The 14,161-nt window shown below is 33.9% G+C and overlaps 1 protein-coding gene across 1 annotated transcript in view; it reads left to right on the top strand.

Annotated features, from left to right (window-relative positions):
- Positions 1 to 4,041: 4,041 nt before the first annotated feature.
- Positions 4,042 to 14,161, top strand: part of LOC128230593 (uncharacterized) — a 39,913-nt gene continuing 29,793 nt past the window's right edge. The window contains exon 1 of the mRNA XM_052943008.1: positions 4,042 to 4,114. The gene's annotated coding sequence lies outside the window, so the exon portion shown is untranslated. The remainder of the gene's footprint in view (positions 4,115 to 14,161) is intronic.

The following is a 14,161-nucleotide window of genomic DNA, read 5'->3' as shown; positions in this document are numbered from 1 at the left end:
TACGATGAATTAGTAATTCAGATTTTTTATTTATGAAATAAAAACAAACTTCAGGGACAATCGAATTCCGTCAATTTCAATTGAGTCAATTCCGATTTATTTCAGTTGTCGATGATAAATTTTGTAAACACTTAGTATTAAGCCTGTATTATAAATACATCTTGTCTGCTCATAAAAAAAACTGTTGGGGTAATAATACGTTGAAAAGGAAAGTCTGTTAACGAACAAGTTTTCATCTGCACCGATATCTGAGCGTCGATTTCAGTTCTATATAGCCACGGATTCAATCCCGATCCACGTGATACAAACTATGTAAGAATACATACGAGCAGCTCGGCATTAGAGGGTTGTGTTTGGAAAATTTGAAGTACTCAGTACCGGTTTGATTCGGGAACTTTGTCACCCGTGAATTGGTGCTCTACACCGTGTACGTTAAGGAAACAAGAAGTATTTTCGAAATCAAATAGGTACGGCGCCCGGATCTCGACCAGGCTTATATCTAGAAATGCTTAGAAATTGCAGTCACTTTTCTCTCATGTCTCGTATGGCATTGAATGTCCCAGGTTCAAACACTGACGGTGTCAAGAATCATTAAGATAAATTCAATGACGCTGAAGGATCATAACATGAAAAAACTGGACGAAGAACAGGAATACATTTTACCACCGCCGAAAAGTACTTTATCACAGCACTTTCTGGTGGAAAATAGAACCTTCGGGACGAAATAATAGAATCATCATTCACGGTAAACCCAGTTGATTCGTGTTCCCATGAACTCGTGTTTCACTGACCGTTTCAGGGCGGATGTCCCATCATATATCGATGGAGATATTTTATAAGTATTTGTGTATGTGATCTTTATACTTTTTGTGTCTAGTTCATTGTCGTTTGGGCCCTCCTATTGTGACTTTAAACATGGTTATTTTTTTTAACAGAGCACGTCCAAGTAGTTTACATTGTACATGTAATATTAATTAAACTGTCCCTCGTAGGTAATTATGTTTTTTATCTCTGTCAACGCCCCTATCACCGGCTTAAGCGAAGTGGGGGTTTTCAAGAATGATTCAGATGAATTAAATGATCCGAAAGAGCATAACTATCTACAAAGTTGACGACGGAGGTTGCGACTTTCCACAGCATTCAAATGCACTTGACGATAGTTTCTACATCCTTGGCATAGCGAGAGTAACGAAATTAAACCGGTAAGCCTTGAGAATCTTTAATCGCCCAGGTTCCTTTTGCACAGAAAATATACAATACGGATCTATGTATTTCATAAAATACTAGTCAAACCGCTCAACTACATTGATTTTTGTATAATCATTTGAAAGAGAGTGGGGGATGCAATTTAAAATTCAGAACGTTTGAACTTCGCCATTTTAATCGTGTAGTTAAGTTTTCGGGACAAAAATATACGAATCGAATCCCTGCGTTTTCCCTATAGTTGTCATACTAAAATGTAAGGTAAAAGTAAAGGGATGACGAACTGTTATATCCAAGGTTGATGTCAAATTCCTATTTTCTTTCCGATCATGATAAGAACCCTTTGGATCAAACTTATAGATACAGCAGTTCGACTATACATTATGCCTTAAATCCGAAAGACAGTTTCTGTGTTTGGGCGAATGTTGATTTCCTACGCCGAAGTCGATACGATATTAATCGTGATTATAATGATGATCGTCCTGTTTAGATGTGTCGTCTAGAACCTAATGAGAGAGAGAGAGAGAGAGAGAGAGAGAGAGAGAGAGAGTTAGCCTACAAAATTTTCCATACAAAATTTCACAAGGATATTTTTTGAAAATAACGATCGCATTTTAAATAATTCATTTTCAAATAAATTAAGATCGGTATATTTTACGCTTTTGATCCGTGAACGTCTATCGGACAAGGCTGCGCCGTTTCAACGGGAAATGCAATTCTGAATATTGTATGTTTTCCTCTTTACATACAATTGTTTAAAAAAAATCAAGCGGACGGACGAACAAATTTAATGTCTTGAACGTTTCTATTAGATCGAGAGACATCGCAGAACAGTACATGTTGTGCTGTGAACCGATCTGTACTATTTTTTTTCTTTCTAGTGCAATTAGAATTCCATCTACCGATGTTATGCAAACATAATTTACAGACATCGTCGCGACTTAAGTCCAACATTGAACAGTATCGACCGAACCGATGCTGCATGATCATATCGTGAGATGTACATAATATATTAAGTGCCTCAACATCTGCCCTGTCCCTTCTCGAAAGTCATCTCATCTTCTTTATCAATAGTTTACGTCTTATATTGATATATAATAAGCTTCTGAAATGAAGGGTCTTCAGAACCATACTTAACGTTTAAGTTAACGTTGAAAACTTTTCGCAATGATTGACTTCAATTTCAAATGCAAACACGCCAAAGCCCACATTCGTATCGGCTTCAGCGATTTATGCTTTTACCAGAACGACTAAAAGATATTCAATCAACTATATGTATAGGCACTCGAAACAGTCTTGAAAACAACTCTCAGATGAAGCCTTCATCGGAAAGAACCGAGAGAAAAACCCGCAGAGAATATTTTGATAGAAATTGATAGATCTACATATTTATATGCGATTTCATTTATTTATTTGAAACCAATTGTGTACAATTATATACATGATGTAATAGGCTCGTTTGATTTAATCAACGTTCTTTTGATAACTAGGAGGAAAAATTATGGTAAAATCAAGTGTACTGACATGTGGTCACTGACAATCGATGTTATTACTCGCAAGCGTATCCTTTAGATATCGAGCAATTAAAGGGACATTTATTTGCTCAGTTATTAAGTATTTCTCCCATTATTTGCGTTACACACATTCTTGAAGTTGAAAGTTATCAGTCCCGAAAAAGTTTCTGAACATCAGTTTATATGTGTTGGTGATATAAATGACTGACTTTTAAAACAATGGACAATTTAGCAAAAATACCCTAGCTGCACCTTTTTTCTTTTTTATGCCGAAGTTTCCATCGACTCGATTCTCATGACTAAGTTTCTGCTTGCTTCTGATATCATACGGTAAAGGGCCTGTTACTGTTCACCGGGGGATGTTAATGTTAAGTCAAAAGGAAGGGCGGCCATTAAGCACTCCACTGTCTGTGCGTGGACTACACTGTTCTTAAGATGGTTCCAGTTCTGACAAGTTTCGACGAAGAATGGTTGTTTTAACTTCTCAGTTTTACACTATTGAATAATAAAATCTCTGTCGTTATTAATAACTTTTCCATCAATAATAGTTGCTGAAATATTTACAGTCTTGAAATTAAGTAGCTCTAGTTCGCCTCGTTTTCTGGCTGGCTCAGCAGAAACTCAGTTCATGGATGGTAGTGTTGGCCTAAACCCTCGGTCACCAAATAAAAGAAGATCAACTTGATGATTGCTAGTTTTAATTTTAAAGTGTTCTGTGGTAAATATGTGTCACAAATAATAGCACCGTAATCAGGGATACAGTAGACCTAAATAGTGCTGGATATGCTGATTTTGTACATTCCCCCTGGGAGTAGTATTGTTATTGGTTCCAGATTCCCCTGAGAAGTGTTTCAACTTCTTTCTTAGACGTGCCATAGTTTGATTTGCTTTATTAGAAAGAATAGTACTACAGTACTAGTAATATTGGTTGTGGTTGACTTTGTTAAATTCTCGGAGATAGATAGCCCAAAGTACGGAATATATTTAATTAATGTTGTGTTATATCCCCACACAAAATGTTCAGATTTTTTTTAATAAAATCTTAAAACCGGCTAAGCTGATAGCTAGAATTCCTATTCATATCTGTACTGTACTGTTAAAGTATATTAAGATAAATATTTACTTATTCATCATGTCTCGCCACCATTTTGTTTGGTAAAGGTGCAGTCGATTCACCTCCCTTCGTGTTGTACATTTGAAGGTCAATATATTGTATTGACGAAATCCGGGTATTGCGCATATCAACTCTACGAACAATTTAGTTCCGCACCCCGCATGGTTGGCTTCCAAATAAGGTCATTGACGTCACGCGCACTGACTTAAAGCACAAGGACAGGAAGTCCGGTATCGCAATTTTATCGAAGGATCGGCTTTGGTATGCACGAAGTCTTTCATTAGTAAGTTAAATGTTTGTTTACTGAGAGTGTTATGTCGATTTTAATGAAAATGCAATATTTCAGCTTTTTAGTGGAAACTTTCTCTGTCCGAAACTCGACTGTTTTCCGAGAATCATATTTCGGATACGACTTATAGTTGAAGTAAAACTCTTTATTTTATGATGTAATCTGTTTTTATCTAATTTTTCTACGCATTAAGCAGCAGCTATGAATTAAAGTCAACTTTATTCATCGTGTTTATGTTACGGGAAAAGTCCCTTTTCATTATTTTATTTGCTAACATTTCTGAAGTTTTTCTTATTCTAAATTTAATCCTTCTTTTTGCTATTTTCATACTACTGTACTGTAAGCCAATAAGGCATTGTAATATTTTGAACGTCAAAGTGCATTACTCATATTACTTCAATTGATTAAACTTGTATAGAAACCGTTGAATAGCTTTCTGAACATTGGCAAATCATATATTTGCCCATATAAGCTTAGTATTGTTCAATTTGGGTAGAATTACAAGTTTATTAAAACATATGTTATTTCCATATCGGCCATATATTACTTCTCAGTGCTGTTGTGAATCCTTATTTCAGTGCTACTGTCACTGTCAAGATTCCTTGATTTCATAGCATGTTGGTAAATACAGCAAATTTACATTTTGAACATACCTTCTCGACCCCTTCAACATATGAGTCATTATTGATCAAGAAGTGTTGGAGAGCAGAACAAGCATGTTTGTTACCGATTATCAATAGTGCAATCGGTTTTAAACGATATCTTGGTTGTGATTTTAGTCTTGTACAATAACAAGTTATTCTTAACTATGCTTATGTTACATATGTGTATGCATATTAGTGGTGTTGTTGCTTTCGACAACTATATTATATTGTTAACGATAACAACTGAACACTTCTTAATGTGTATAAATAAACTCAAAAGAAAGGAAGATAGAAAACAACTTGTTTATTGAATCCATGATCTATTATAACGAAATAAAATTGATGGTCGCCGATCTAATGCCAAACCAATTAATTTTTTATTATAATGAATCATTGGAACATCACTAAATGCTACACATCAAGAACTGAATCGAGTTACAATGCTCAACTCATAAGCTTTTGTTAAGTTATGATGCCTTTTTAATCTACTACAATTATCTTCAGTAAACCAAACAATACAATGATCAACAAGGGCTATTATAACAGTTGATAACCCTTCCGCAATGACTGTTCAATCCCATTGTACTAGTTGCTTTAATAATATCTTAAAAAAAATCTATCAAACGATCTAAAAAGAGTACTGAATCATGCAAACTGTGGTCTTAACTTTGTAAACTAAGTTACTGGTATAATAATGCCCTGGTAAACGCACCTTTGGACAACAACATTGATTGTCGGGTATTTATGTGTTGTGTATGGTCCGATTCATCAAAATAATTGTAGAGAAAGCGTTGAACATCTTACTAACCAATGCCAGGGGCGTAGCCAGGCTTTACTGAATATTACACACGAAAGGGGGCGAATGTGAGAGAGGGAATATCCATGTAGAGCTCTAATGTGTGTTTGGAGCGATTTATAGGTTCGGGGCCGCCGACTTTGTAGTTTTCAAGTGATTGATTTTGGCTCAGTAAGCTTTCTAGCACAGAGAAGCAATGCTTACTTTTGCTGATCTTCCTTTTATTCTGATATCATTTTTCAGCTTATCCCTCTACTTTGATGCCATTTTTGGCCATATTTATTTGTTTATTTTTCAAATTGATGTTACGCACATGCGTAAATGCGTAACGCTGGCTACGCCCTTAAATGCTAAATGCTTAGTAAAATGAAATTTTCCAAACTAATTTCTAAAATGTTAGGACAATCATAACTGACTGACTTATTATAATCTATGTTGTTTGTATTATTCAATAAATATTAATTAGTATATATTCATAACAATACATGTATGGAAATGTTAACATCACGTTCAATAAGATTACTCCAACATATCATATAGAAGTCTGAAATTTTGATATCATTGAAAACATGCATACAGTATTGTACACGTACAAAATATTTTGGTGACCATCCTTTACTCAATAATAACTTAGTGTGGTCCAAAATGCTTTTTAGTTATATATATAAAAGATTTTGTTAAATACTCACAATTCTAATAATTGATTTCCATCCTGAGCGCCATTTAACCCGATGCCATTTTTTCCAAAATGCTGTGAATATAATTTGAAAGTATATTGAATATATAGTTTATTTCATTTATCTAATTTCTTCATGAAAAAAAAAATTCAGAAGTTAAATAAAAATATAAATGATACAGCAGAATAGCATCTTAATCATGCAAACTTTCCCAAAGTATACAATGTTTTTAAGCTCACAATACATGCCATATAATATATACTGTTAATTTTCAATCAAGAAGAATTGGCACGGTTTTGGATACAAAACATTTTTTTTCTCACTTTTTATGTACTTTTTTTAGTATTCTTTGATCACCATCTTGGCCAAAATGTTGATTTATATGTCAAGTCAGCCAAATTTTGCTTTATCAAAAGAATACATTTGATGTCATTAAGGTGCTCCATCATATTATTGAAGAAAAAGTTATTCTCTGGTTGGTCAGTTGACACATTGAGGTTGAGTCTCTTCGAAATATTATGATATAAGATTGGCATTTTGTTTTAAGTCAGCGAAATAAATATGTATCTTATGTTAAAAGTCTACAAAGCTCTTTATACTAGGAATAATTATTGTTGTCTGGCATCAGTGTCGTCACACACTGTCTGAAGCGCCACGCTTTCAATTTTGCTATTTTAACTCCATTCTTGGTCAAAATGATAAATGCCATTATTTCTTTACTGAGCGTACGTGATCAACAGTCAGCATGCCAGTTTCACTCTTAAATTACGGCCCTTGATTTTATGGTAAAAATCTGACTAAATCTTTGAGTCAAGTCTCTAAATTCCTTTTCCATTCTTTACCAACCTTGGTTACAATGTTTATTGGCATGTGATATCTTGACCAAGTTTGAACCAAAGCTGTATTGCACTATCCACCTTGGCATTATGGCCCTTAAATTGTCAAATTCACCTATTACTTTGAATAACTTTGTGTAGAGTTTTCAGACTAGGATTCTTCTTTGGTCATGGCCAGTTGATGACTTGAATTGCCTTTATTAAGAATTTGAAAATGGATTATGAAATTCCTAACAATCAAATTTTGGTCTACTTGGTCTACAGTCATCAGACTTGGTGTGCTCATTTGTCATGATCAGTTGATCAACCTGATTGAATTTTGGGTTTGACCATCAAAGGTAAAGGTCATGGTAACCTTTATTAGAACAAGTAAGGGCGCTGGAATTCTAGTTTATGGAAAGCAGCATTAGTCACTCGTACACATATTTTTTAACAAGGCTTGTATTTTACATCAGATAAAAGGAGAACCACAAAATTAACAGAATAATGTACATTTAGCCTTTTAATGTACTAATATATCTCAGCGATATCTTTGACAAGTCTTCTTACCAATCAATTGTAACTACGGTCCCCCAGGTCTGGGGAAAAGCCGGGACTTTGACTTTCTGTCCAGCCAAGCCCGGGTAAAATCCGAGGAACAAACTGCTGGTTAAATCCCCGCATAATGCCCTGCACCCCAGGGGGCATATGTAAGGACCATTACCCATTGGTTGAAATGAGCACAAGCCCACAAGCCTTGCACTGGTAAAATGTCTTCTGGGCTTGCTCAAATTTTGAATTTTATAAAGCAGGGCTTGTTCATAAATCTGATTCCAAGCAATTGTATAAGAATTCGGGCTTGTTCATCCAAAAGTCTAATTTTGATGACTGATTACCCGCTATTATTGGTGTGAAGACAAAACCGATGCTTTCACTCGGCACTGCAGGGCCACCTGGATGTAAAAACACGGCCCATTTCCCGGCTATCCCCAGTATACCTCTGGATCTGGGGGAGGGGGGTGGTAACAATTGACTGGTGCATAATCGCTAGGGTTAAAGCTCTCAGTAAGTGTTTATTACCATCCAATTGTTAAAAAAAAATAACATTGCATCAGTGTTTCAACCCATTCCTTTCGTCTAATATTATCTACTAATTATAACAAAATAGCCAAGTTTAAGTCCATGAAATAAGTGTAAGTCTTGGTGTCTGAGATTACAAGATTATGGAGACTGGTTGTTTATCAGTTGTTCAAATAAAAGCCTAACGATGTGGCAGAATAGAATTGATAAAACTGTGAAAAATATTGACTTTCTTTTATTTAAATACTTCTTGAGCAAAAAAAACATAATAACTTTGTTCCCAATCTGACATTGAAAATATTCAGTCTACTATGTTGTCTATTGGTCTACTGAAATTTCAACAGTTGAAATGACTCTTAATTAGAAATATTTTTCATAGTGTTGTGCCGATCATTGATTATAATTGGGGATGCAAACGAATGGCAAAATTGATATTCGGTAATTCTTTCGATCGAATATATTGGAATGTTCGATTACCGAAATACATATTTTGGAAAATACTATTATTATTCGCTTAAGTAACAACTGGGGAAATTTGACCCTATTTGTCGTAGCGGCGGACCTGATTTTCCCCTAATAAGCCTTTGAAATTCGCAATTTTCAGGAAGAAAAAAATTACATTATAAACAGACAAACAACACAATCGGATAATTTCAATTCCGCTGCCTTTATATGTCACTGTAACAGTACTTTATTACAAATTTTCTTTGTAATTTAACTGCTAAATAATTGGTTCTCATGTTTGTGGTTTAAAGGTGATTTTTAAAACATGTTACCGTTTACTTCTTAATGATTAATCTTACCATGACAGAATTTAGTTTTCTCAGTTTTCTAAGGGAAATATTCTTGAAAAACATTAAGAATATTGCAACTGCTTGTTGTACTTGTTACTGACTGATTAAAAAAGGAAATTGATATATTTCTTTGTGTTTATTTTACACATGTATACAATACTAAATGTAAGACAAAAATTAAATCCTGTGCAGTGGTTGAAATTAGCACAAGCCCTGCACTGGTAAAATGTCTTACGGGGTTGCTTGAATTCTGAATTTTAAATAGCAGGGAGAGCATTAGTATAAGAATTTGGGCTTTGTTCTTCATCCATAAGTCCTTTCGATGACTGCCTTCGGTCTCATGTTCTATAATAGTAACTTGTTAACACTAAAGATAGTTGCGTTCTGAATGAACAATTAATAGTGTAATTTAAAGGGGCTGTACTCCATATGATAAAATAGCGGAAAAATGAAAATTGTCGGAAACTGACATAAACTTGCCATCGATGTGTACAATGCATTGAAACTTACTTACTAAAGTACCACATAGTTTACAATTTATTTAAGATTAGCAGTTATTTCGTATTTTTCCATTAAAAAAGATCACTGGGTATGTCTACCAGGTAGAATTTATTCCTAATGCGTGATTGACTAGTCGGTGTTATCACATTATATTACCGGGGTAAGTTTATAGCTTAATAATGCCACTCAATTAGAGGAAGCCTTCGTAGCTCAGTAGATACGACGCTGGATTGCAGTTTAGGCGACACGGGTTCGAACCCGGTCTCCGACACAATTTTTTTTTTTACATTTTGGTACTTTTTTTACAATGATGATATCAAAGCATAACACATTCTATTAGATAATTGTCCTGAGATTCGTTGCAGAAAAAAAACTTTTTTTGGTGCCAATCTGGTGTACGGTCCCTTTAAGCAAAAAAAATGTACAAACAATATTATAAGGGAACATTGGTGGTTAAAACTGGTGCATGTACTGTATCTGTTACATGACTTAAATATGATGACCAAAGACAATTAAATAATAATTAAATCAATAAATAATCGATCATTGATCAGTTTCATAAACCGATTATCGATAGTATTTTTTCTGTCCGATTCCCAACACTAATTTTTCAGACTATTTGTGCTTTAGCTATGAGTGTTGAGGAAAACAATTGTGACATTATAACATGTATTTAAAATTATGTTCAGACTTGTTTGATAAATACATTTTAAAGTAAAATCTTTCAGACAACTTGGCTGAAATATCATAAGTATACATTTAAAAAATATGCATAGAAAAACTGAATATGTTTATCCTGTGTTGTTTTTGTAACTGTATTGTCATTCAACAACTGGATTCAATTTCCATTCTATGCTAATGTGTTGGCTATTATCTTTGTACATAGCCGTCTGAAAAACAAAACTGCGTAATACGAAAATATCCGTCAAGCCTTTCTTTGTTTACTTGCTGTTTACCTCATTAGGTTGACATATGAATGTAACTGTGATACACCCGAGGGCTTAACTTCTGTCTTAAAATCATGTGCAAATCATTAAAATTTTATAACTTGTATATTTGTGCATGCACAGTTTCTTTATTCCGTTAGTATATTTAATGTTCTTGTTATACGTTTCCGGTAAAACTTTTATGTGACTAGTATTATGGGCTAAGGGTATTTTACTTCCAGATTTTTGTACAAAGTACAAAGTACAAAACAACAATAATTATAATTAATTCATACTTAGAGTCAGTATAAAACTATTGATCAATTTTCTTGATTAAACTATTCAAATGGCCAATGGCAGGGTTATATTTGTAACTTTATTAATAGCACATGTCTATTTTTGTACAAACCAATAGACATATTTTATCTCAATCCCCTCTGACAAATATCCTCTGGCAATGCACATCCTGTAATTATATAATAACATTTCAACAAGTATCCAAAAGATAGAAGTTTTGTGTAGGTATCATTTCTAAAGTACACTAGTAGGTATTTAATTGGTTGGTTAAAATATGGCTTTTTATGATGTCAGGCTTCTGGCAGTATTTATTACTTCAGTGGTTGAGCTGTACATAGAAAACCTTGAACTGGGTTAACCAACATAAACATTGAAAATGTGACCGACCATACTTGAGGTCAGGGTGAGGAGTGAAAACATTAAAGTCATGCAGTCTTTATGATAACCCACTTTCCTGAAGCCCAGGACATTTAAATGTTGCCAAAGGGCAAGATAAAATATCAGCTAGGGCAAATTAAATAAAAGATTGGGTGCAGGCAGAAAAAATAAAGAAATGGTACATGGCTTTGCATAATAGATTCAATGAAGCAAACTTTTACATTTTATAATATATTATCAAAAGCAACTGTCATGCTTTAACCACATCAAATGATTCGAGACCTTTTTCAAGGCAGAGAACAAAAAACAACAAAGCCTGTAGAATACCGATCTTATTAGAAAAATAATTGAAAAAATGATCACATTAACAATGAGTTCAAGCAAGTGAGAGTGTCATCGGCTTCGGTCAAGTCTATTTGCATAGTTTCTGCCCTGACAGACAATAATTTAAAAAGAATTTATCTTAAGGAATGCATGGTCATTTTGTGATCAATATTTACTTAAGATTCTAAATTTGTATTATAATGTCCCCCTATTGATGGAGTGGTAATCAATAATGTAACCTCATTTTCAACAGTCAGCAGTCTGCAACCTCAAACCTATGAATCAGCCGTCACTTGCACTACTGAACATGAATTATAACATGCATCAGACTGAGTTCATGCAAAACGCTTCAGCATGCGTGCTTCAAGCATACAATATAGTCAGACACCTTGCGAAAGGTGAAATGGGAAATGTTTTTAACACATTATAGTGCTTAGCACAGCATTTAGCAAATGTCTTACTGGAAATGCTTGAATCATGGGACCTCAGATAAATGTCACATTGAAAGTTTATTAAATGTCACATTGAATGTTTATCCAACTAAATTGATGATACAATGAAAATTGTTCTGAAAACAAAACATTCATAGACAAAAACCTGACAGTAGTTTTAAGTGTGATTTCTTCAATGAATTAAAATACTTTGAAAAGTTGATAAAAAAATAAAAATTAGCAAGTAAAAGGAATTCTAAAGTTCAGAAGCCTTTACTTAAAACTATTGTACAGGTGTCAAAACTTTTAGCTGGAAATTTCCATAAAAAAAACAAGGTAGGAAGTACCTTGAAATAAATATAAATGACTTTGGAAACAGTTTCAAAAGGGGTCTAGGCCCTGTTACCCTGCATTGAACATAAATACCTCATACTCAAAAGTGTCAATGAACAAACAATGTTGAAATCATACCCTTCTAATATATTATATCATATTATACAACTTGTTTGAGAATTAACATGTTAAACTGAAAAATATCCTGCGTAGACTTTACAGACTTTACAGAGGTCACACAAAATGTCCCCCCCCCCCCCCACACACTGTTTTTTAGGATTGACCATTATCAATTCAGTTTATTATAAATCTTCTGGGCGAGAAGAAATTCAATCACACTCGTCTGCCCGGGGGAATAACATTCTCCAGATTCAATTTTTAATATTATTTATTTTCCAAAATGAAATGATTGCTATAAACATAATAATTAAACACCTAATGTAAACAGTCACATCACAATTGGAAATGCGACCTCATTTTTAAGCTCTACTGGCTGTGCTCAGCAAAGTACATCATGTATTGCCTTGAAACTTTATGCAGCTTACAAGGGCTCAACCATTCTTAAATAATCAAGTAAGATATCTTGATCTTGCATGCAATTAGATTGTTTGACTTAAAATTTCTGTATGTAAGCAGATTTAATTTAACAACTCACCAACAACTTGATGTATTGCATTAACTTAATACAATCAAGTATAATAATTCTATCTTGCATGTAATGCAATTTTTTCCCCTTTATTTTTTGACTTAGACATTCTGGTTAAGGTTTTGCATATAATGAAATTTTACAGTGATCCATGTTTGTTTCACCAAACCTTTGTAATTCTTCAACTTAAAAACAGTGAAACCATTTCACTTACGGGTGTTTAAAGATCCACCTTCTGCCACTCATCTCTGATATACACTCCCTGCATCAGTTTTTGCATTAACAATGTGTTAGCCAATGAGGTGAAGTAATTTGAATGACCTGTAGTAATATCTTAATGATAGAGATTAGGGCTTGTTCGCATGCTTTCTCAACTAATTCTTAATCATAATTTTTTTACTTCATTGTAAAATTTTACTTCATGCCATCTAACCATTACTTAATGCCCTGCTTTGGGTTGTTTTAAGACTATCTGCGCATGTGCGCAGGTAAAAAGACCACAAACTCCAAGGAACTACTTCTATTCATGTCGTTTTAACCCATTTTTTTGTCTAAATGCGCTCTATGTTCAGCAGAATGACGTCGAAACCATAAAAATAGATTGGTTGTGTTGTAGTCCGAGTATGAGCTTTTGCTTGTTCGGCTATTTTCGCGCTGTAATTATGTATCCCAGTGTTTTATTTTTAGCATAATATAACTATTTTTAGATCGTTATATTTATCAGATGAATGAGGGTCAAGATAGGAGATGCTGGTAGGAAGATAACATTGATAATCACTCTGAGTTTAGCCCATGATGTTTCAGAAATGATTACCGACCGCAAATGTCCCATCGCCTGCAGGATTTGTTATTATAACCTGACGTGACCCTGAAGCACGCATATTTGTAATGGTGCTTTTTTATTTGACTTTTATGAGATAAGAAACAAAAATAATTGTCTAAGTTTAAAATAGTTCTATCTCAGGTTTCGCATTGCTAATGCTTCAAATACTATACATTGTAATTTACCTGCAACACAATAATGTCCTCACTGTGGGAAAACGACCATCTGATAATAGAATTATTTTGAAAAAACAGGACCACAAATGTATGAACCAAGGGTATTATCAATTTTCAACTTCCTATCTATACTGAAAAATACCTTCTTATCTTAGATTTTATGACTTATACTCCAACATTGTCAGAACCAAGAAAATGTTAATGAAACGGCACATTCTATATTTAATGTCATATTCCAACTTCAGAAAATAGACGGAAATTCCTTAAAGAATTAAAACGTGTAAGGTCATAAAATTTGTCTAACATATGCTATCTAATCAAAACACCGAAAAACCTTTAGACGCGATTGAAAAGAGCATTTACTGTAACTTCAAATACATGGGGATACGTCGACTGAAGT

Source organism: Mya arenaria, chromosome 4 (genome assembly GCF_026914265.1).
Source record: "Mya arenaria isolate MELC-2E11 chromosome 4, ASM2691426v1".
Classification (NCBI taxonomy): domain Eukaryota; kingdom Metazoa; phylum Mollusca; class Bivalvia; order Myida; family Myidae; genus Mya; species Mya arenaria.
This window is presented reverse-complemented; position numbering and strand designations above follow the sequence as displayed.